Genomic DNA, 21465 nt, shown 5'->3' on the forward strand with positions numbered 1-21465 from the left:
TTTCTCAGGGCGTTTATCCTGTGCACCTTCAATAAGCTGGCTTGTTTTAAAAGAAGTCAGCGGCGGGTGTTTGATGAACATTTTCACCAGCTCGAGTTTGCTGTGGCATGTGGATTCATTCTTTACTGATGATTTGTCTCTAGGGCTCATCTAGTTGACATGGTATCCGCTGACATTCGGCTGAAGGTGCTGATCCACCATCTGCTCTTGGTACGGACTGGATCCGGGGGACTGCAGTGACCATCTGATCGGAATACAGAATGGATCTGGCGGCTACGGTGACCTCAGAATAAGAAGAAACAGACTAATATTAATGTAGATGCAAAAGTTCCATGTTGCCACAGTGTCAGATTGGAGAGGATCTGGTTTTCACAGTCTTGCGTCGATGGCCGTCTAGGTGAAGAGGTCTTCACTGATGATCTGTCTCTGGGGCTCATCCAGCTTGCTACCACCTTGTCGGTTCACATCCACGTAGGTGCACGAAAAGGTCACGACCGTCACCGGTATTCTATCGCAGAGGCAGTGTTGTAGCTTGTGTGGTTTATCTGAGGTGTGATCATTGCTGGTTGAAAACTTTCCCCGATATCCCATCGGGATGATTTGAAATACAGTCAGCTTCGACAGTTTTTGCCGGTCTCTCTGGACGCTTCTTGAAAAAGACAGTTTTGCTTCGTTTTGTTTCCTTTTGTTGGAGTGGCTGGTTGTTGGTCCTCGTCAAAGAGGTGTCTACAGATCATAGCGTGCCGGAGCCAGAAGATTTGTTGTTTTGTCAATATGCTCTCAAGACTTCGCTGCAGGTATCATTAAAGTACAGCACAATTACAGCTCACCGCTACCCATCGTAAACAGGTTGGGCCTGTCTGTTCCGGTGGGCTCTCAGTGGTGCTAAATCATCAAATGAAGAGGATGGGATTCAAACCCACACAAACCAAGGTGTGCCCAGCACAACGGATTAGCCTTGCATCGCCTTAACCACTCGACCACCTCGTCACTTTCCGTGGTCCTTTTATTTAACACTCCCGATTCAGACCATCAGCTCATTAGTAGAGCACTCAGTGAACTGAACTGAGTGTGTCAGATAAGGAGGACACTCAAAAAGTGCAGAGTGGGGTCCCCAGGACTACTGCTAACGGAGCCGAACGACGAGGATGGGATTCGAACCCACGCGTGCAGAGCACAATGGATTAGCAGTCCATCGCCTTAACCACTCGGCCACCTCGTCATTTTACGTGGCATGTTTTATTTAGCACTCCTGATTCAGATCATCATTTCATTAGTAGAGAACTCTAAGAACTGAACTGAGTGTGTTAGATAAGGAGGACACACAAAAAGTTTAGCATGGGGTCCCCAGGACCTGGATTAAGGTCCAGTGCTGAAGGAACCGAACGACAAGAATGGGATTCCAACCATTGCACAGAGCACAATGGATTAGCAGTCCATCGCTTTAACCACTCGGCCACCCCGTCCCCTTGCTGACCGAGACAGGCCATGCTGCGGACCTTTTCAGCTGCTGCTGCCGTGCTTTCAGCAGGCTGTTTTGAGCACAGAGGGAATAGTGAATGAGCCGTCTTTTACACACCTCTAATCTGTTCCGTGGAAACACGGTGCAGCAACCCGTGCCAGGAGACTGTTTGTGCGTCATGTTTAAAGCTTGCTGCCACCTTGTCGGTTCACATCCACGTAGGTGCACGAAAAGGTCACGACCGTCGCTGGCATTCTTTAGCAGAGGCAATATTGTAGCCTATGAGGTTTATCCGAGGCGCGATCATTGCTGGTTGAAAACTTTACCCAATACCCCGCCAGGATGACTTGAAATACAGTTAGCTTTGGCAATTTTTGCTAGCCTCTCTGGAGGCTTAGAGTTTTGTTGAGAAATATAGCCTTGTTTCGTTTAGGTTTTTTTTTCCTCGCCAAAAAGCTGTCTACTGATGATAGAGCGCCAGAGCCAGAAGGCTTGTTGTTTTGTCAATATGTTCTCAAGACAGGTATCGTTAAACTGCAGCGCAATTACAGATCACCGTTACCCATCGTAAACAGGTTGGTCCTGTCTGGTCCGGTGGGCTCTCAGTGGCGCTATAGCTTCCAATGCGTGTCGAGCACAATGTATTAGCCTTCCACCGCCTTAACCACTGGACCACCTCGTCATCTTGCGGGGTTTCTTTATTTAACACTCCTGATTCATGTGCATGTGGATGCATTCTTCGTCTTTTCTTTCAGCCGCCGAGGGCCTGTTTTCCACTGAGGCCCTGCGCCAAACTCCCTATGAGACACAATCGAACGTTAGTAGTAACCTCCGATTACGGCCGAATGTGGATTCTGCTCGGACGACGGGGCACCGGTACATCCTTTGTAGCTTTAGCTTATTAGCCAAACGCTACACCAGTTTGCCATTTCCCTTGAAATCATCCTTGATTTCCATAAGAAAGGTGCCCCAAATTGGTGGAAAATCACAACTCAACCATACGCTGTCCAAAGCATTGAACCGCCTTCACGCGGCAAAACAGAACATGTTGTTGGCCCGCACTGCTGGGTCAAACTGCGCTTCCCAAAAACAGATTGGGTCAAAACTGACAGAAGAAATCTCTAAGCCTGCTTTAAGCCCTACCCACGGGACGGGTTGACAGTCTCGCACAACGCGAGAGCCTCAGTTTCGCCTGTGTAATTTGGGGGCCGATGAAAACTGCATCCGACTAAAATTACAAAAAATTTTTTAGGACTCTAATGATGTTTCAGATGTAACTTTTCTCATCTCTGTTGTTAGGTTGTCACCATCTCTGAGACTCAAAGTGTCAGAAGTCGCCTAAGCTGGTTTTGCAAAATGGAGGTCAAGATTATACTTTCAGGGATCATTTCTATAGTTTTTAACTAGGAAATGTGTTTCAAAAGTGTAGTGTCTCCCAAACTACGATGATGAGCTTTGATACTCTTTACTGAGCGTGAATCGGGTGTGGAGTAGTTGTTTATTTCATATGTTCCACACCATTGATGAACGTTCTGTGTGGCGTTTATGCAGCATAGAAGAAGAGAGTATGATCAGAGTGGTCTTTGAAAATTGTAAATATCAGATTAAAAATCTTGTGAGTAGTTGCGATCGATTGAACATCGGATATGATTCTGTTTGTAATTAATTGTTTAGCTCATAATTGGTGTATATCTGATGAAACTACTTTTTTTTTTTTTTTTTTTTTTTTTTTTACATTTTTGGTGGTGGGTGTCACCATCCTTGAGATTCAGAATGTCAGGATAAGATGTCAGCTGGTTCTATCAACTTAAAGTTGCCATAAAATGCATTGAGAGAATATTTTAATTTGTTCTTTGATATCCACATAGAAGGTATATGGCATAGGAAAGGGCAAACAATCTCCAGAAACGGTTTTACAGGACCATTTACAACCCTAGGATTTGTCCCTAGAATGAAATGCTCTGTTATTGCCTTTTTTGGAAGCTTCATGAATATTAATGAGCTCTTCTCCAATTGGCTGTTTCACAGAGCTGCTCATCTCTATAGCTGGCACATTGATAAAAAATATATATTTAATTAGGAGCTCTAGCCGCTTTTAATATGTGGTTTGTTGAATCTGCCGTTTTGAATCGCAGACATTTTAGTCTCATTACTGTGATCCATGTGCTCTGTGTAAAGTTATAATGCAGAGGGAGCTCTTCTTACCACACAAGTTCAGCTGCTTCTCGGTGATACTCTGGATCTGTAAATCATTCGCCATCATCAGCGCAGTTATTTCTCCATCATTCACCATCATCAGCACAGTCATCTCTCTGTTTATGTGGTAAGTGATATCTTTTGTACTGCAATGTAACAGGCTAGTGCTAGCATTAAGCTAACCGTGTCCCTTCAGTGGCTTGCCTTGTTTTACTGATGTACTGACGTTACCGATGATTGGGCGATGCAAATGTTGGAGGCGTAACTATTAACGATCCCGGGACTGTTGCGTAACAGTCGGTGTTATGTTGGAATTGACATATAAATCTAGTGTTCTCAAAAGACCACCGAAAAATAGAAGATTTATCCTTATCCTTATATAGATTTATCCTTGATTTCCATAAGAAAGGTGCCCCAAATTGGTAGAAAATCACATCTCAACCATACGCTGTCCAAAGCATTGAACCGCCTTCACGCGGCAAGACAGAACATGTTGTTGGCCTGCACTGCTGGGTCAAACTGCGCTTCCCAAAAACACATTGGGTCAAAACTGACAGAAGAAAACTCTAAGCCTGCTCTAAGCCCTACCCACGGGACGGCTCGACAGTCTCGCACAACGCGAGAGCCTCCGTTTCGCCTGTGTCATTTGGGAGCCGATGAAAACTGCCTCCGACCCGGTGAAGGAAGCCACAACCAGCCCGGCTAGCTCAGTCGGTAGAGCATGAGACTCTTAATCTCAGGGTCGTGGGTTCGAGCCCCACGTTGGGCACCTCTGTTGGCTCTCTTTCTTCCCAACAGGGTGGCGGGCTCCAGCGTGCCCATTCGCCGCACAGGCTAAGTGGATTTTGCGAGCTCCGGAAACATCTTTCAAAACAGCCTGTTAGTACGTGCGATTCTAATCCCTAACCCTAACCCTTGCTTTTACAACCGTGATCCGGCGGCAGCAGACACACAACGGCTGTCTCTGTGGCGCAATCGGTTAGCGCGTTCGGCTGTTAACCGAAAGGTTGGTGGTTCGAGCCCACCCAGGGACGTGTGAAATGCCGGTGTTTTGCACGCACGCGCGTCAGGTGTCCACTAACGCCTATGCCGTTCTTAGGGTTGCGAGGCACAGCTTTCTCAGGGCGTTTATCCTGTGCACCTTCAATAAGCTGGCTTGTTTTAAAAGAAGTCAGCGGCGGGTGTTTGATGAACATTTTCACCAGCTCGAGTTTGCTGTGGCATGTGGATTCATTCTTTACTGATGATTTGTCTCTAGGGCTCATCTAGTTGACATGGTATCCGCTGACATTCGGCTGAAGGTGCTGATCCACCATCTGCTCTTGGTACGGACTGGATCCGGGGGACTGCAGTGACCATCTGATCGGAATACAGAATGGATCTGGCGGCTACGGTGACCTCAGAATAAGAAGAAACAGACTAATATTAATGTAGATGCAAAAGTTCCATGTTGCCACAGTGTCAGATTGGAGAGGATCTGGTTTTCACAGTCTTGCGTCGATGGCCGTCTAGGTGAAGAGGTCTTCACTGATGATCTGTCTCTGGGGCTCATCCAGCTTGCTACCACCTTGTCGGTTCACATCCACGTAGGTGCACGAAAAGGTCACGACCGTCACCGGTATTCTATCGCAGAGGCAGTGTTGTAGCTTGTGTGGTTTATCTGAGGTGTGATCATTGCTGGTTGAAAACTTTCCCCGATATCCCATCGGGATGATTTGAAATACAGTCAGCTTCGACAGTTTTTGCCGGTCTCTCTGGACGCTTCTTGAAAAAGACAGTTTTGCTTCGTTTTGTTTCCTTTTGTTGGAGTGGCTGGTTGTTGGTCCTCGTCAAAGAGGTGTCTACAGATCATAGCGTGCCGGAGCCAGAAGATTTGTTGTTTTGTCAATATGCTCTCAAGACTTCGCTGCAGGTATCATTAAAGTACAGCACAATTACAGCTCACCGCTACCCATCGTAAACAAGTTGGGCCTGTCTGTTCCGGTGGGCTCTCAGTGGTGCTAAATCATCAAATGAAGAGGATGGGATTCAAACCCACACAAACCAAGGTGTGCCCAGCACAACGGATTAGCCTTGCATCGCCTTAACCACTCGACCACCTCGTCACTTTCCGTGGTCCTTTTATTTAACACTCCCGATTCAGACCATCAGCTCATTAGTAGAGCACTCAGTGAACTGAACTGAGTGTGTCAGATAAGGAGGACACTCAAAAAGTGCAGAGTGGGGTCCCCAGGACTACTGCTAACGGAGCCAAACGACGAGGATGGGATTCGAACCCACGCGTGCAGAGCACAATGGATTAGCAGTCCATCGCCTTAACCACTCGGCCACCTCGTCATTTTACGTGGCATTTTTTATTTAGCACTCCTGATTCAGATCATCAGTTCATTAGTAGAGAACTCTAAGAACTGAACTGAGTGTGTTAGATAAGGAGGACACACAAAAAGTTTAGCATGGGGTCCCCAGGACCTGGATTAAGGTCCAGTGCTGAAGGAACCGAACGACAAGAATGGGATTCCAACCATTGCACAGAGCACAATGGATTAGCAGTCCATCGCTTTAACCACTCGGCCACCCCGTCCCCTTGCTGACCGAGACAGGCCATGCTGCGGACCTTTTCAGCTGCTGCTGCCGTGCTTTCAGCAGGCTGTTTTGAGCACAGAGGGAATAGTGAATGAGCCGTCTTTTACACACCTCTAATCTGTTCCGTGGAAACACGGTGCAGCAACCCGTGCCAGGAGACTGTTTGTGCGTCATGTTTAAAGCTTGCTGCCACCTTGTCGGTTCACATCCACGTAGGTGCACGAAAAGGTCACGACCGTCGCTGGCATTCTTTCGCAGAGGCAATATTGTAGCCTATGAGGTTTATCCGAGGCGCGATCATTGCTGGTTGAAAACTTTACCCAATACCCCGCCAGGATGACTTGAAATACAGTTAGCTTTGGCAATTTTTGCTAGCCTCTCTGGAGGCTTAGAGTTTTGTTGAGAAATATAGCCTTGTTTCGTTTAGGTTTTTTTTTCCTCGCCAAAAAGCTGTCTACTGATGATAGAGCGCCAGAGCCAGAAGGCTTGTTGTTTTGTCAATATGTTCTCAAGACAGGTATCGTTAAACTGCAGCGCAATTACAGATCACCGTTACCCATCGTAAACAGGTTGGTCCTGTCTGGTCCGGTGGGCTCTCAGTGGCGCTAAAGCTTCCAATGCGTGTCGAGCACAATGTATTAGCCTTCCACCGCCTTAACCACTGGACCACCTCGTCATCTTGCGGGGTTTCTTTATTTAACACTCCTGATTCATGTGCATGTGGATGCATTCTTCGTCTTTTCTTTCAGCCGCCGAGGGCCTGTTTTCCACTGAGGCCCTGCGCCAAACTCCCTATGAGACACAATCGAACGTTAGTAGTAACCTCCGATTACGGCCGAATGTGGATTCTGCTCGGACGACGGGGCACCGGTACATCCTTTGTAGCTTTAGCTTATTAGCCAAACGCTACACCAGTTTGCCTTTTCCCTTGAAATCATCCTTGATTTCCATAAGAAAGGTGCCCCAAATTGGTGGAAAATCACAACTCAACCATACGCTGTCCAAAGCATTGAACCGCCTTCACGCGGCAAAACAGAACATGTTGTTGGCCCGCACTGCTGGGTCAAACTGCGCTTCCCAAAAACAGATTGGGTCAAAACTGACAGAAGAAATCTCTAAGCCTGCTTTAAGCCCTACCCACGGGACGGGTTGACAGTCTCGCACAACGCGAGAGCCTCAGTTTCGCCTGTGTAATTTGGGGGCCGATGAAAACTGCATCCGACTAAAATTACAAAAAATTTTTTAGGACTCTAATGATGTTTCAGATGTAACTTTTCTCATCTCTGTTGTTAGGTTGTCACCATCTCTGAGACTCAAAGTGTCAGAAGTCGCCTAAGCTGGTTTTGCAAAATGGAGGTCAAGATTATACTTTCAGGGATCATTTCTATAGTTTTTAACTAGGAAATGTGTTTCAAAAGTGTAGTGTCTCCCAAACTACGATGATGAGCTTTGATACTCTTTACTGAGCGTGAATCGGGTGTGGAGTAGTTGTTTATTTCATATGTTCCACACCATTGATGAACGTTCTGTGTGGCGTTTATGCAGCATAGAAGAAGAGAGTATGATCAGAGTGGTCTTTGAAAATTGTAAATATCAGATTAAAAATCTTGTGAGTAGTTGCGATCGATTGAACATCGGATATGATTCTGTTTGTAATTAATTGTTTAGCTCATAATTGGTGTATATCTGATGAAACTACTTTTTTTTTTTTTTTTTTTTTTTTTTTTTTACATTTTTGGTGGTGGGTGTCACCATCCTTGAGATTCAGAATGTCAGGATAAGATGTCAGCTGGTTCTATCAACTTAAAGTTGCCATAAAATGCATTGAGAGAATATTTTAATTTGTTCTTTGATATCCACATAGAAGGTATATGGCATAGGAAAGGGCAAACAATCTCCAGAAACGGTTTTACAGGACCATTTACAACCCTAGGATTTGTCCCTAGAATGAAATGCTCTGTTATTGCCTTTTTTGGAAGCTTCATGAATATTAATGAGCTCTTCTCCAATTGGCTGTTTCACAGAGCTGCTCATCTCTATAGCTGGCACATTGATAAAAAATATATATTTAATTAGGAGCTCTAGCCGCTTTTAATATGTGGTTTGTTGAATCTGCCGTTTTGAATCGCAGACATTTTAGTCTCATTACTGTGATCCATGTGCTCTGTGTAAAGTTATAATGCAGAGGGAGCTCTTCTTACCACACAAGTTCAGCTGCTTCTCGGTGATACTCTGGATCTGTAAATCATTCGCCATCATCAGCGCAGTTATTTCTCCATCATTCACCATCATCAGCACAGTCATCTCTCTGTTTATGTGGTAAGTGATATCTTTTGTACTGCAATGTAACAGGCTAGTGCTAGCATTAAGCTAACCGTGTCCCTTCAGTGGCTTGCCTTGTTTTACTGATGTACTGACGTTACCGATGATTGGGCGATGCAAATGTTGGAGGCGTAACTATTAACGATCCCGGGACTGTTGCGTAACAGTCGGTGTTATGTTGGAATTGACATATAAATCTAGTGTTCTCAAAAGACCACCGAAAAATAGAAGATTTATCCTTATCCTTATATAGATTTATCCTTGATTTCCATAAGAAAGGTGCCCCAAATTGGTGGAAAATCACATCTCAACCATACGCTGTCCAAAGCATTGAACCGCCTTCACGCGGCAAGACAGAACATGTTGTTGGCCTGCACTGCTGGGTCAAACTGCGCTTCCCAAAAACACATTGGGTCAAAACTGACAGAAGAAAACTCTAAGCCTGCTCTAAGCCCTACCCACGGGACGGCTCGACAGTCTCGCACAACGCGAGAGCCTCCGTTTCGCCTGTGTCATTTGGGAGCCGATGAAAACTGCCTCCGACCCGGTGAAGGAAGCCACAACCAGCCCGGCTAGCTCAGTCGGTAGAGCATGAGACTCTTAATCTCAGGGTCGTGGGTTCGAGCCCCACGTTGGGCACCTCTGTTGGCTCTCTTTCTTCCCAACAGGGTGGCGGGCTCCAGCGTGCCCATTCGCCGCACAGGCTAAGTGGATTTTGCGAGCTCCGGAAACATCTTTCAAAACAGCCTGTTAGTACGTGCGATTCTAATCCCTAACCCTAACCCTTGCTTTTACAACCGTGATCCGGCGGCAGCAGACACACAACGGCTGTCTCTGTGGCGCAATCGGTTAGCGCGTTCGGCTGTTAACCGAAAGGTTGGTGGTTCGAGCCCACCCAGGGACGTGTGAAATGCCGGTGTTTTGCACGCACGCGCGTCAGGTGTCCACTAACGCCTATGCCGTTCTTAGGGTTGCGAGGCACAGCTTTCTCAGGGCGTTTATCCTGTGCACCTTCAATAAGCTGGCTTGTTTTAAAAGAAGTCAGCGGCGGGTGTTTGATGAACATTTTCACCAGCTCGAGTTTGCTGTGGCATGTGGATTCATTCTTTACTGATGATTTGTCTCTAGGGCTCATCTAGTTGACATGGTATCCGCTGACATTCGGCTGAAGGTGCTGATCCACCATCTGCTCTTGGTACGGACTGGATCCGGGGGACTGCAGTGACCATCTGATCGGAATACAGAATGGATCTGGCGGCTACGGTGACCTCAGAATAAGAAGAAACAGACTAATATTAATGTAGATGCAAAAGTTCCATGTTGCCACAGTGTCAGATTGGAGAGGATCTGGTTTTCACAGTCTTGCGTCGATGGCCGTCTAGGTGAAGAGGTCTTCACTGATGATCTGTCTCTGGGGCTCATCCAGCTTGCTACCACCTTGTCGGTTCACATCCACGTAGGTGCACGAAAAGGTCACGACCGTCACCGGTATTCTATCGCAGAGGCAGTGTTGTAGCTTGTGTGGTTTATCTGAGGTGTGATCATTGCTGGTTGAAAACTTTCCCCGATATCCCATCGGGATGATTTGAAATACAGTCAGCTTCGACAGTTTTTGCCGGTCTCTCTGGACGCTTCTTGAAAAAGACAGTTTTGCTTCGTTTTGTTTCCTTTTGTTGGAGTGGCTGGTTGTTGGTCCTCGTCAAAGAGGTGTCTACAGATCATAGCGTGCCGGAGCCAGAAGATTTGTTGTTTTGTCAATATGCTCTCAAGACTTCGCTGCAGGTATCATTAAAGTACAGCACAATTACAGCTCACCGCTACCCATCGTAAACAGGTTGGGCCTGTCTGTTCCGGTGGGCTCTCAGTGGTGCTAAATCATCAAATGAAGAGGATGGGATTCAAACCCACACAAACCAAGGTGTGCCCAGCACAACGGATTAGCCTTGCATCGCCTTAACCACTCGACCACCTCGTCACTTTCCGTGGTCCTTTTATTTAACACTCCCGATTCAGACCATCAGCTCATTAGTAGAGCACTCAGTGAACTGAACTGAGTGTGTCAGATAAGGAGGACACTCAAAAAGTGCAGAGTGGGGTCCCCAGGACTACTGCTAACGGAGCCGAACGACGAGGATGGGATTCGAACCCACGCGTGCAGAGCACAATGGATTAGCAGTCCATCGCCTTAACCACTCGGCCACCTCGTCATTTTACGTGGCATGTTTTATTTAGCACTCCTGATTCAGATCATCATTTCATTAGTAGAGAACTCTAAGAACTGAACTGAGTGTGTTAGATAAGGAGGACACACAAAAAGTTTAGCATGGGGTCCCCAGGACCTGGATTAAGGTCCAGTGCTGAAGGAACCGAACGACAAGAATGGGATTCCAACCATTGCACAGAGCACAATGGATTAGCAGTCCATCGCTTTAACCACTCGGCCACCCCGTCCCCTTGCTGACCGAGACAGGCCATGCTGCGGACCTTTTCAGCTGCTGCTGCCGTGCTTTCAGCAGGCTGTTTTGAGCACAGAGGGAATAGTGAATGAGCCGTCTTTTACACACCTCTAATCTGTTCCGTGGAAACACGGTGCAGCAACCCGTGCCAGGAGACTGTTTGTGCGTCATGTTTAAAGCTTGCTGCCACCTTGTCGGTTCACATCCACGTAGGTGCACGAAAAGGTCACGACCGTCGCTGGCATTCTTTAGCAGAGGCAATATTGTAGCCTATGAGGTTTATCCGAGGCGCGATCATTGCTGGTTGAAAACTTTACCCAATACCCCGCCAGGATGACTTGAAATACAGTTAGCTTTGGCAATTTTTGCTAGCCTCTCTGGAGGCTTAGAGTTTTGTTGAGAAATATAGCCTTGTTTCGTTTAGGTTTTTTTTTCCTCGCCAAAAAGCTGTCTACTGATGATAGAGCGCCAGAGCCAGAAGGCTTGTTGTTTTGTCAATATGTTCTCAAGACAGGTATCGTTAAACTGCAGCGCAATTACAGATCACCGTTACCCATCGTAAACAGGTTGGTCCTGTCTGGTCCGGTGGGCTCTCAGTGGCGCTATAGCTTCCAATGCGTGTCGAGCACAATGTATTAGCCTTCCACCGCCTTAACCACTGGACCACCTCGTCATCTTGCGGGGTTTCTTTATTTAACACTCCTGATTCATGTGCATGTGGATGCATTCTTCGTCTTTTCTTTCAGCCGCCGAGGGCCTGTTTTCCACTGAGGCCCTGCGCCAAACTCCCTATGAGACACAATCGAACGTTAGTAGTAACCTCCGATTACGGCCGAATGTGGATTCTGCTCGGACGACGGGGCACCGGTACATCCTTTGTAGCTTTAGCTTATTAGCCAAACGCTACACCAGTTTGCCATTTCCCTTGAAATCATCCTTGATTTCCATAAGAAAGGTGCCCCAAATTGGTGGAAAATCACAACTCAACCATACGCTGTCCAAAGCATTGAACCGCCTTCACGCGGCAAAACAGAACATGTTGTTGGCCCGCACTGCTGGGTCAAACTGCGCTTCCCAAAAACAGATTGGGTCAAAACTGACAGAAGAAATCTCTAAGCCTGCTTTAAGCCCTACCCACGGGACGGGTTGACAGTCTCGCACAACGCGAGAGCCTCAGTTTCGCCTGTGTAATTTGGGGGCCGATGAAAACTGCATCCGACTAAAATTACAAAAATTTTTTTAGGACTCTAATGATGTTTCAGATGTAACTTTTCTCATCTCTGTTGTTAGGTTGTCACCATCTCTGAGACTCAAAGTGTCAGAAGTCGCCTAAGCTGGTTTTGCAAAATGGAGGTCAAGATTATACTTTCAGGGATCATTTCTATAGTTTTTAACTAGGAAATGTGTTTCAAAAGTGTAGTGTCTCCCAAACTACGATGATGAGCTTTGATACTCTTTACTGAGCGTGAATCGGGTGTGGAGTAGTTGTTTATTTCATATGTTCCACACCATTGATGAACGTTCTGTGTGGCGTTTATGCAGCATAGAAGAAGAGAGTATGATCAGAGTGGTCTTTGAAAATTGTAAATATCAGATTAAAAATCTTGTGAGTAGTTGCGATCGATTGAACATCGGATATGATTCTGTTTGTAATTAATTGTTTAGCTCATAATTGGTGTATATCTGATGAAACTACTTTTTTTTTTTTTTTTTTTACATTTTTGGTGGTGGGTGTCACCATCCTTGAGATTCAGAATGTCAGGATAAGATGTCAGCTGGTTCTATCAACTTAAAGTTGCCATAAAATGCATTGAGAGAATATTTTAATTTGTTCTTTGATGTCTACATAGAAGGTATATGGCATAGGAAAGGGCAAACAATCTCCAGAAACGGTTTTACAGGACCATTTACAACCCTAGGATTTGTCCCTAGAATGAAATGCTCTGTTATTGCCTTTTTTGGAAGCTTCATGAATATTAATGAGCTCTGCTCCAATTGGCTGTTTCACAGAGCTGCTCATCTCTATAGCTGGCACATTGATAAAAAATATATATTTAATTTGGAGCTCTAGCCGCTTTTAATATGTGGTTTGTTGAATCTGCCGTTTTGAATCGCAGACATTTTAGTCTCATTACTGTGATCCATGTGCTCTGTGTAAAGTTATAATGCAGAGGGAGCTCTTCTTACCACACAAGTTCAGCTGCTTCTCGGTGATACTCTGGATCTGTAAATCATTCGCCATCATCAGCGCAGTTATTTCTCCATCATTCACCATCATCAGCACAGTCATCTCTCTGTTTATGTGGTAAGTGATATCTTTTGTACTGCAATGTAACAGGCTAGTGCTAGCATTAAGCTAACCGTGTCCCTTCAGTGGCTTGCCTTGTTTTACTGATGTACTGACGTTACCGATGATTGGGCGATGCAAATGTTGGAGGCGTAACTATTAACGATCCCGGGACTGTTGCGTAACAGTCGGTGTTATGTTGGAATTGACATATAAATCTAGTGTTCTCAAAAGACCACCGAAAAATAGAAGATTTATCCTTATCCTTATATAGATTTATCCTTGATTTCCATAAGAAAGGTGCCCCAAATTGGTGGAAAATCACATCTCAACCATACGCTGTCCAAAGCATTGAACCGCCTTCACGCGGCAAGACAGAACATGTTGTTGGCCTGCACTGCTGGGTCAAACTGCGCTTCCCAAAAACACATTGGGTCAAAACTGACAGAAGAAAACTCTAAGCCTGCTCTAAGCCCTACCCACGGGACGGCTCGACAGTCTCGCACAACGCGAGAGCCTCCGTTTCGCCTGTGTCATTTGGGAGCCGATGAAAACTGCCTCCGACCCGGTGAAGGAAGCCACAACCAGCCCGGCTAGCTCAGTCGGTAGAGCATGAGACTCTTAATCTCAGGGTCGTGGGTTCGAGCCCCACGTTGGGCGCCTCTGTTGGCTCTCTTTCTTCCCAACAGGGTGGCGGGCTCCAGCGTGCCCATTCGCCGCACAGGCTAAGTGGATTTTGCGAGCTCCGGAAACATCTTTCAAAACAGCCTGTTAGTACGTGCGATTCTTATCCCTAACCCTAACCCTTGCTTTTACAACCGTGATCCGGCGGCAGCAGACACACAACGGCTGTCTCTGTGGCGCAATCGGTTAGCGCGTTCGGCTGTTAACCGAAAGGTTGGTGGTTCGAGCCCACCCAGGGACGTGTGAAATGCCGGTGTTTTGCACGCACGCGCGTCAGGTGTCCACTAACGCCTATGCCGTTCTTAGGGTTGCGAGGCACAGCTTTCTCAGGGCGTTTATCCTGTGCACCTTCAATAAGCTGGCTTGTTTTAAAAGAAGTCAGCGGCGGGTGTTTGATGAACATTTTCACCAGCTCGAGTTTGCTGTGGCATGTGGATTCATTCTTTACTGATGATTTGTCTCTAGGGCTCATCTAGTTGACATGGTATCCGCTGACATTCGGCTGAAGGTGCTGATCCACCATCTGCTCTTGGTACGGACTGGATCCGGGGGACTGCAGTGACCATCTGATCGGAATACAGAATGGATCTGGCGGCTACGGTGACCTCAGAATAAGAAGAAACAGACTAATATTAATGTAGATGCAAAAGTTCCATGTTGCCACAGTGTCAGATTGGAGAGGATCTGGTTTTCACAGTCTTGCGTCGATGGCCGTCTAGGTGAAGAGGTCTTCACTGATGATCTGTCTCTGGGGCTCATCCAGCTTGCTACCACCTTGTCGGTTCACATCCACGTAGGTGCACGAAAAGGTCACGACCGTCACCGGTATTCTATCGCAGAGGCAGTGTTGTAGCTTGTGTGGTTTATCTGAGGTGTGATCATTGCTGGTTGAAAACTTTCCCCGATATCCCATCGGGATGATTTGAAATACAGTCAGCTTCGACAGTTTTTGCCGGTCTCTCTGGACGCTTCTTGAAAAAGACAGTTTTGCTTCGTTTTGTTTCCTTTTGTTGGAGTGGCTGGTTGTTGGTCCTCGTCAAAGAGGTGTCTACAGATCATAGCGTGCCGGAGCCAGAAGATTTGTTGTTTTGTCAATATGCTCTCAAGACTTCGCTGCAGGTATCATTAAAGTACAGCACAATTACAGCTCACCGCTACCCATCGTAAACAGGTTGGGCCTGTCTGTTCCGGTGGGCTCTCAGTGGTGCTAAATCATCAAATGAAGAGGATGGGATTCAAACCCACACAAACCAAGGTGTGCCCAGCACAACGGATTAGCCTTGCATCGCCTTAACCACTCGACCACCTCGTCACTTTCCGTGGTCCTTTTATTTAACACTCCCGATTCAGACCATCAGCTCATTAGTAGAGCACTCAGTGAACTGAACTGAGTGTGTCAGATAAGGAGGACACTCAAAAAGTGCAGAGTGGGGTCCCCAGGACTACTGCTAACGGAGCCGAACGACGAGGATGGGATTCGAACCCACGCGTGCAGAGCACAATGGATTAGCAGTCCATCGCCTTAACCACTCGGCCACCTCGTCATTTTACGTGGCATTTTTTATTTAGCACTCCTGATTCAGATCATCAGTTCATTAGTAGAGAACTCTAAGAACTGAACTGAGTGTGTTAGATAAGGAGGACACACAAAAAGTTTAGCATGGGGTCCCCAGGACCTGGATTAAGGTCCAGTGCTGAAGGAACCGAACGACAAGAATGGGATTCCAACCATTGCACAGAGCACAATGGATTAGCAGTCCATCGCTTTAACCACTCGGCCACCCCGTCCCCTTGCTGACCGAGACAGGCCATGCTGCGGACCTTTTCAGCTGCTGCTGCCGTGCTTTCAGCAGGCTGTTTTGAGCACAGAGGGAATAGTGAATGAGCCGTCTTTTACACACCTCTAATCTGTTCCGTGGAAACACGGTGCAGCAACCCGTGCCAGGAGACTGTTTGTGCGTCATGTTTAAAGCTTGCTGCCACCTTGTCGGTTCACATCCACGTAGGTGCACGAAAAGGTCACGACCGTCGCTGGCATTCTTTCGCAGAGGCAATATTGTAGCCTATGAGGTTTATCCGAGGCGCGATCATTGCTGGTTGAAAACTTTACCCAATACCCCGCCAGGATGACTTGAAATACAGTTAGCTTTGGCAATTTTTGCTAGCCTCTCTGGAGGCTTAGAGTTTTGTTGAGAAATATAGCCTTGTTTCGTTTAGGTTTTTTTTTCCTCGCCAAAAAGCTGTCTACTGATGATAGAGCGCCAGAGCCAGAAGGCTTGTTGTTTTGTCAATATGTTCTCAAGACAGGTATCGTTAAACTGCAGCGCAATTACAGATCACCGTTACCCATCGTAAACAGGTTGGTCCTGTCTGGTCCGGTGGGCTCTCAGTGGCGCTAAAGCTTCCAATGCGTGTCGAGCACAATGTATTAGCCTTCCACCGCCTTAACCACTGGACCACCTCGTCATCTTGCGGGGTTTCTTTATTTAACACTCCTGATTCATGTGCATGTGGATGCATTCTTCGTCTTTTCTTTCAGCCGCCGAGGGCCTGTTTTCCACTGAGGCCCTGCGCCAAACTCCCTATGAGACACAATCGAACGTTAGTAGTAACCTCCGATTACGGCCGAATGTGGATTCTGCTCGGACGACGGGGCACCGGTACATCCTTTGTAGCTTTAGCTTATTAGCCAAACGCTACACCAGTTTGCCTTTTCCCTTGAAATCATCCTTGATTTCCATAAGAAAGGTGCCCCAAATTGGTGGAAAATCACAACTCAACCATACGCTGTCCAAAGCATTGAACCGCCTTCACGCGGCAAAACAGAACATGTTGTTGGCCCGCACTGCTGGGTCAAACTGCGCTTCCCAAAAACAGATTGGGTCAAAACTGACAGAAGAAATCTCTAAGCCTGCTTTAAGCCCTACCCACGGGACGGGTTGACAGTCTCGCACAACGCGAGAGCCTCAGTTTCGCCTGTGTAATTTGGGGGCCGATGAAAACTGCATCCGACTAAAATTACAAAAAATTTTTTAGGACTCTAATGATGTTTCAGATGTAACTTTTCTCATCTCTGTTGTTAGGTTGTCACCATCTCTGAGACTCAAAGTGTCAGAAGTCGCCTAAGCTGGTTTTGCAAAATGGAGGTCAAGATTATACTTTCAGGGATCATTTCTATAGTTTTTAACTAGGAAATGTGTTTCAAAAGTGTAGTGTCTCCCAAACTACGATGATGAGCTTTGATACTCTTTACTGAGCGTGAATCGGGTGTGGAGTAGTTGTTTATTTCATATGTTCCACACCATTGATGAACGTTCTGTGTGGCGTTTATGCAGCATAGAAGAAGAGAGTATGATCAGAGTGGTCTTTGAAAATTGTAAATATCAGATTAAAAATCTTGTGAGTAGTTGCGATCGATTGAACATCGGATATGATTCTGTTTGTAATTAATTGTTTAGCTCATAATTGGTGTATATCTGATGAAACTACTTTTTTTTTTTTTTTTTTTTTTTTTTTTTTTACATTTTTGGTGGTGGGTGTCACCATCCTTGAGATTCAGAATGTCAGGATAAGATGTCAGCTGGTTCTATCAACTTAAAGTTGCCATAAAATGCATTGAGAGAATATTTTAATTTGTTCTTTGATATCCACATAGAAGGTATATGGCATAGGAAAGGGCAAACAATCTCCAGAAACGGTTTTACAGGACCATTTACAACCCTAGGATTTGTCCCTAGAATGAAATGCTCTGTTATTGCCTTTTTTGGAAGCTTCATGAATATTAATGAGCTCTTCTCCAATTGGCTGTTTCACAGAGCTGCTCATCTCTATAGCTGGCACATTGATAAAAAATATATATTTAATTAGGAGCTCTAGCCGCTTTTAATATGTGGTTTGTTGAATCTGCCGTTTTGAATCGCAGACATTTTAGTCTCATTACTGTGATCCATGTGCTCTGTGTAAAGTTATAATGCAGAGGGAGCTCTTCTTACCACACAAGTTCAGCTGCTTCTCGGTGATACTCTGGATCTGTAAATCATTCGCCATCATCAGCGCAGTTATTTCTCCATCATTCACCATCATCAGCACAGTCATCTCTCTGTTTATGTGGTAAGTGATATCTTTTGTACTGCAATGTAACAGGCTAGTGCTAGCATTAAGCTAACCGTGTCCCTTCAGTGGCTTGCCTTGTTTTACTGATGTACTGACGTTACCGATGATTGGGCGATGCAAATGTTGGAGGCGTAACTATTAACGATCCCGGGACTGTTGCGTAACAGTCGGTGTTATGTTGGAATTGACATATAAATCTAGTGTTCTCAAAAGACCACCGAAAAATAGAAGATTTATCCTTATCCTTATATAGATTTATCCTTGATTTCCATAAGAAAGGTGCCCCAAATTGGTGGAAAATCACATCTCAACCATACGCTGTCCAAAGCATTGAACCGCCTTCACGCGGCAAGACAGAACATGTTGTTGGCCTGCACTGCTGGGTCAAACTGCGCTTCCCAAAAACACATTGGGTCAAAACTGACAGAAGAAAACTCTAAGCCTGCTCTAAGCCCTACCCACGGGACGGCTCGACAGTCTCGCACAACGCGAGAGCCTCCGTTTCGCCTGTGTCATTTGGGAGCCGATGAAAACTGCCTCCGACCCGGTGAAGGAAGCCACAACCAGCCCGGCTAGCTCAGTCGGTAGAGCATGAGACTCTTAATCTCAGGGTCGTGGGTTCGAGCCCCACGTTGGGCACCTCTGTTGGCTCTCTTTCTTCCCAACAGGGTGGCGGGCTCCAGCGTGCCCATTCGCCGCACAGGCTAAGTGGATTTTGCGAGCTCCGGAAACATCTTTCAAAACAGCCTGTTAGTACGTGCGATTCTAATCCCTAACCCTAACCCTTGCTTTTACAACCGTGATCCGGCGGCAGCAGACACACAACGGCTGTCTCTGTGGCGCAATCGGTTAGCGCGTTCGGCTGTTAACCGAAAGGTTGGTGGTTCGAGCCCACCCAGGGACGTGTGAAATGCCGGTGTTTTGCACGCACGCGCGTCAGGTGTCCACTAACGCCTATGCCGTTCTTAGGGTTGCGAGGCACAGCTTTCTCAGGGCGTTTATCCTGTGCACCTTCAATAAGCTGGCTTGTTTTAAAAGAAGTCAGCGGCGGGTGTTTGATGAACATTTTCACCAGCTCGAGTTTGCTGTGGCATGTGGATTCATTCTTTACTGATGATTTGTCTCTAGGGCTCATCTAGTTGACATGGTATCCGCTGACATTCGGCTGAAGGTGCTGATCCACCATCTGCTCTTGGTACGGACTGGATCCGGGGGACTGCAGTGACCATCTGATCGGAATACAGAATGGATCTGGCGGCTACGGTGACCTCAGAATAAGAAGAAACAGACTAATATTAATGTAGATGCAAAAGTTCCATGTTGCCACAGTGTCAGATTGGAGAGGATCTGGTTTTCACAGTCTTGCGTCGATGGCCGTCTAGGTGAAGAGGTCTTCACTGATGATCTGTCTCTGGGGCTCATCCAGCTTGCTACCACCTTGTCGGTTCACATCCACGTAGGTGCACGAAAAGGTCACGACCGTCACCGGTATTCTATCGCAGAGGCAGTGTTGTAGCTTGTGTGGTTTATCTGAGGTGTGATCATTGCTGGTTGAAAACTTTCCCCGATATCCCATCGGGATGATTTGAAATACAGTCAGCTTCGACAGTTTTTGCCGGTCTCTCTGGACGCTTCTTGAAAAAGACAGTTTTGCTTCGTTTTGTTTCCTTTTGTTGGAGTGGCTGGTTGTTGGTCCTCGTCAAAGAGGTGTCTACAGATCATAGCGTGCCGGAGCCAGAAGATTTGTTGTTTTGTCAATATGCTCTCAAGACTTCGCTGCAGGTATCATTAAAGTACAGCACAATTACAGCTCACCGCTACCCATCGTAAACAGGTTGGGCCTGTCTGTTCCGGTGGGCTCTCAGTGGTGCTAAATCATCAAATGAAGAGGATGGGATTCAAACCCACACAAACCAAGGTGTGCCCAGCACAACGGATTAGCCTTGCATCGCCTTAACCACTCGACCACCTCGTCACTTTCCGTGGTCCTTTTATTTAACACTCCCGATTCAGACCATCAGCTCATTAGTAGAGCACTCAGTGAACTGAACTGAGTGTGTCAGATAAGGAGGACACTCAAAAAGTGCAGAGTGGGGTCCCCAGGACTACTGCTAACGGAGCCGAACGACGAGGATGGGATTCGAACCCACGCGTGCAGAGCACAATGGATTAGCAGTCCATCGCCTTAACCACTCGGCCACCTCGTCATTTTACGTGGCATGTTTTATTTAGCACTCCTGATTCAGATCATCATTTCATTAGTAGAGAACTCTAAGAACTGAACTGAGTGTGTTAGATAAGGAGGACACACAAAAAGTTTAGCATGGGGTCCCCAGGACCTGGATTAAGGTCCAGTGCTGAAGGAACCGAACGACAAGAATGGGATTCCAACCATTGCACAGAGCACAATGGATTAGCAGTCCATCGCTTTAACCACTCGGCCACCCCGTCCCCTTGCTGACCGAGACAGGCCATGCTGCGGACCTTTTCAGCTGCTGCTGCCGTGCTTTCAGCAGGCTGTTTTGAGCACAGAGGGAATAGTGAATGAGCCGTCTTTTACACACCTCTAATCTGTTCCGTGGAAACACGGTGCAGCAACCCGTGCCAGGAGACTGTTTGTGCGTCATGTTTAAAGCTTGCTGCCACCTTGTCGGTTCACATCCACGTAGGTGCACGAAAAGGTCACGACCGTCGCTGGCATTCTTTAGCAGAGGCAATATTGTAGCCTATGAGGTTTATCCGAGGCGCGATCATTGCTGGTTGAAAACTTTACCCAATACCCCGCCAGGATGACTTGAAATACAGTTAGCTTTGGCAATTTTTGCTAGCCTCTCTGGAGGCTTAGAGTTTTGTTGAGAAATATAGCCTTGTTTCGTTTAGGTTTTTTTTTCCTCGCCAAAAAGCTGTCTACTGATGATAGAGCGCCAGAGCCAGAAGGCTTGTTGTTTTGTCAATATGTTCTCAAGACAGGTATCGTTAAACTGCAGCGCAATTACAGATCACCGTTACCCATCGTAAACAGGTTGGTCCTGTCTGGTCCGGTGGGCTCTCAGTGGCGCTATAGCTTCCAATGCGTGTCGAGCACAATGTATTAGCCTTCCACCGCCTTAACCACTGGACCACCTCGTCATCTTGCGGGGTTTCTTTATTTAACACTCCTGATTCATGTGCATGTGGATGCATTCTTCGTCTTTTCTTTCAGCCGCCGAGGGCCTGTTTTCCACTGAGGCCCTGCGCCAAACTCCCTATGAGACACAATCGAACGTTAGTAGTAACCTCCGATTACGGCCGAATGTGGATTCTGCTCGGACGACGGGGCACCGGTACATCCTTTGTAGCTTTAGCTTATTAGCCAAACGCTA

General features: G+C 46.6%; 27 non-coding genes across 27 annotated transcripts; 22 read left to right on the forward strand and 5 right to left on the reverse strand.

Annotated features, from left to right (window-relative positions):
* The first annotated feature begins 505 nt into the window (after nucleotides 1–505).
* LOC141285547 (U4 spliceosomal RNA) lies at nucleotides 506–645 on the forward strand. Its single transcript, XR_012338679.1, has one exon. It is a non-coding gene; the product is annotated as a U4 spliceosomal RNA (small nuclear RNA).
* Nucleotides 646–1140: 495 nt separating this feature from the next.
* Nucleotides 1141–1222, reverse strand: trnas-gcu (transfer RNA serine (anticodon GCU)). The gene has a single exon. It is a non-coding gene; the product is annotated as a tRNA-Ser (tRNA).
* A 492-nt stretch (nucleotides 1223–1714) lies between these two features.
* On the forward strand, nucleotides 1715–1855 carry LOC141284447 (U4 spliceosomal RNA). The gene has a single exon (XR_012338425.1). It is a non-coding gene; the product is annotated as a U4 spliceosomal RNA (small nuclear RNA).
* A 972-nt stretch (nucleotides 1856–2827) lies between these two features.
* Nucleotides 2828–3043, forward strand: LOC141348262 (small nucleolar RNA U3). The gene has a single exon (XR_012357472.1). It is a non-coding gene; the product is annotated as a small nucleolar RNA U3 (small nucleolar RNA).
* A 1311-nt stretch (nucleotides 3044–4354) lies between these two features.
* Nucleotides 4355–4427, forward strand: trnak-cuu (transfer RNA lysine (anticodon CUU)). Its single transcript has one exon. It is a non-coding gene; the product is annotated as a tRNA-Lys (tRNA).
* A 191-nt stretch (nucleotides 4428–4618) lies between these two features.
* Nucleotides 4619–4692, forward strand: trnan-guu (transfer RNA asparagine (anticodon GUU)). Its single transcript has one exon. It is a non-coding gene; the product is annotated as a tRNA-Asn (tRNA).
* Nucleotides 4693–5278: 586 nt separating this feature from the next.
* Nucleotides 5279–5418, forward strand: LOC141285569 (U4 spliceosomal RNA). Its single transcript, XR_012338699.1, has one exon. It is a non-coding gene; the product is annotated as a U4 spliceosomal RNA (small nuclear RNA).
* A 495-nt stretch (nucleotides 5419–5913) lies between these two features.
* On the reverse strand, nucleotides 5914–5995 carry trnas-gcu (transfer RNA serine (anticodon GCU)). Its single transcript has one exon. It is a non-coding gene; the product is annotated as a tRNA-Ser (tRNA).
* A 492-nt stretch (nucleotides 5996–6487) lies between these two features.
* Nucleotides 6488–6628, forward strand: LOC141284234 (U4 spliceosomal RNA). The gene has a single exon (XR_012338387.1). It is a non-coding gene; the product is annotated as a U4 spliceosomal RNA (small nuclear RNA).
* Nucleotides 6629–7600: 972 nt separating this feature from the next.
* On the forward strand, nucleotides 7601–7816 carry LOC141348273 (small nucleolar RNA U3). The gene has a single exon (XR_012357473.1). It is a non-coding gene; the product is annotated as a small nucleolar RNA U3 (small nucleolar RNA).
* A 1313-nt stretch (nucleotides 7817–9129) lies between these two features.
* trnak-cuu (transfer RNA lysine (anticodon CUU)) lies at nucleotides 9130–9202 on the forward strand. Its single transcript has one exon. It is a non-coding gene; the product is annotated as a tRNA-Lys (tRNA).
* Nucleotides 9203–9393: 191 nt separating this feature from the next.
* Nucleotides 9394–9467, forward strand: trnan-guu (transfer RNA asparagine (anticodon GUU)). Its single transcript has one exon. It is a non-coding gene; the product is annotated as a tRNA-Asn (tRNA).
* A 586-nt stretch (nucleotides 9468–10053) lies between these two features.
* LOC141285580 (U4 spliceosomal RNA) lies at nucleotides 10054–10193 on the forward strand. Its single transcript, XR_012338710.1, has one exon. It is a non-coding gene; the product is annotated as a U4 spliceosomal RNA (small nuclear RNA).
* A 495-nt stretch (nucleotides 10194–10688) lies between these two features.
* trnas-gcu (transfer RNA serine (anticodon GCU)) lies at nucleotides 10689–10770 on the reverse strand. The gene has a single exon. It is a non-coding gene; the product is annotated as a tRNA-Ser (tRNA).
* A 492-nt stretch (nucleotides 10771–11262) lies between these two features.
* Nucleotides 11263–11403, forward strand: LOC141284455 (U4 spliceosomal RNA). The gene has a single exon (XR_012338426.1). It is a non-coding gene; the product is annotated as a U4 spliceosomal RNA (small nuclear RNA).
* Nucleotides 11404–12375: 972 nt separating this feature from the next.
* LOC141348295 (small nucleolar RNA U3) lies at nucleotides 12376–12591 on the forward strand. Its single transcript, XR_012357475.1, has one exon. It is a non-coding gene; the product is annotated as a small nucleolar RNA U3 (small nucleolar RNA).
* A 1302-nt stretch (nucleotides 12592–13893) lies between these two features.
* trnak-cuu (transfer RNA lysine (anticodon CUU)) lies at nucleotides 13894–13966 on the forward strand. The gene has a single exon. It is a non-coding gene; the product is annotated as a tRNA-Lys (tRNA).
* Nucleotides 13967–14157: 191 nt separating this feature from the next.
* Nucleotides 14158–14231, forward strand: trnan-guu (transfer RNA asparagine (anticodon GUU)). The gene has a single exon. It is a non-coding gene; the product is annotated as a tRNA-Asn (tRNA).
* Nucleotides 14232–14817: 586 nt separating this feature from the next.
* On the forward strand, nucleotides 14818–14957 carry LOC141285591 (U4 spliceosomal RNA). Its single transcript, XR_012338721.1, has one exon. It is a non-coding gene; the product is annotated as a U4 spliceosomal RNA (small nuclear RNA).
* Nucleotides 14958–15452: 495 nt separating this feature from the next.
* trnas-gcu (transfer RNA serine (anticodon GCU)) lies at nucleotides 15453–15534 on the reverse strand. Its single transcript has one exon. It is a non-coding gene; the product is annotated as a tRNA-Ser (tRNA).
* Nucleotides 15535–16026: 492 nt separating this feature from the next.
* On the forward strand, nucleotides 16027–16167 carry LOC141284242 (U4 spliceosomal RNA). Its single transcript, XR_012338388.1, has one exon. It is a non-coding gene; the product is annotated as a U4 spliceosomal RNA (small nuclear RNA).
* A 972-nt stretch (nucleotides 16168–17139) lies between these two features.
* LOC141348306 (small nucleolar RNA U3) lies at nucleotides 17140–17355 on the forward strand. Its single transcript, XR_012357476.1, has one exon. It is a non-coding gene; the product is annotated as a small nucleolar RNA U3 (small nucleolar RNA).
* A 1314-nt stretch (nucleotides 17356–18669) lies between these two features.
* Nucleotides 18670–18742, forward strand: trnak-cuu (transfer RNA lysine (anticodon CUU)). Its single transcript has one exon. It is a non-coding gene; the product is annotated as a tRNA-Lys (tRNA).
* Nucleotides 18743–18933: 191 nt separating this feature from the next.
* Nucleotides 18934–19007, forward strand: trnan-guu (transfer RNA asparagine (anticodon GUU)). Its single transcript has one exon. It is a non-coding gene; the product is annotated as a tRNA-Asn (tRNA).
* A 586-nt stretch (nucleotides 19008–19593) lies between these two features.
* Nucleotides 19594–19733, forward strand: LOC141285603 (U4 spliceosomal RNA). Its single transcript, XR_012338732.1, has one exon. It is a non-coding gene; the product is annotated as a U4 spliceosomal RNA (small nuclear RNA).
* Nucleotides 19734–20228: 495 nt separating this feature from the next.
* trnas-gcu (transfer RNA serine (anticodon GCU)) lies at nucleotides 20229–20310 on the reverse strand. Its single transcript has one exon. It is a non-coding gene; the product is annotated as a tRNA-Ser (tRNA).
* Nucleotides 20311–20802: 492 nt separating this feature from the next.
* LOC141284462 (U4 spliceosomal RNA) lies at nucleotides 20803–20943 on the forward strand. Its single transcript, XR_012338427.1, has one exon. It is a non-coding gene; the product is annotated as a U4 spliceosomal RNA (small nuclear RNA).
* Nucleotides 20944–21465: the final 522 nt, after the last annotated feature.

This window comes from Garra rufa, chromosome 1 (assembly GCF_049309525.1).
Source record: "Garra rufa chromosome 1, GarRuf1.0, whole genome shotgun sequence".
Classification (NCBI taxonomy): Eukaryota; Metazoa; Chordata; class Actinopteri; order Cypriniformes; family Cyprinidae; genus Garra; species Garra rufa.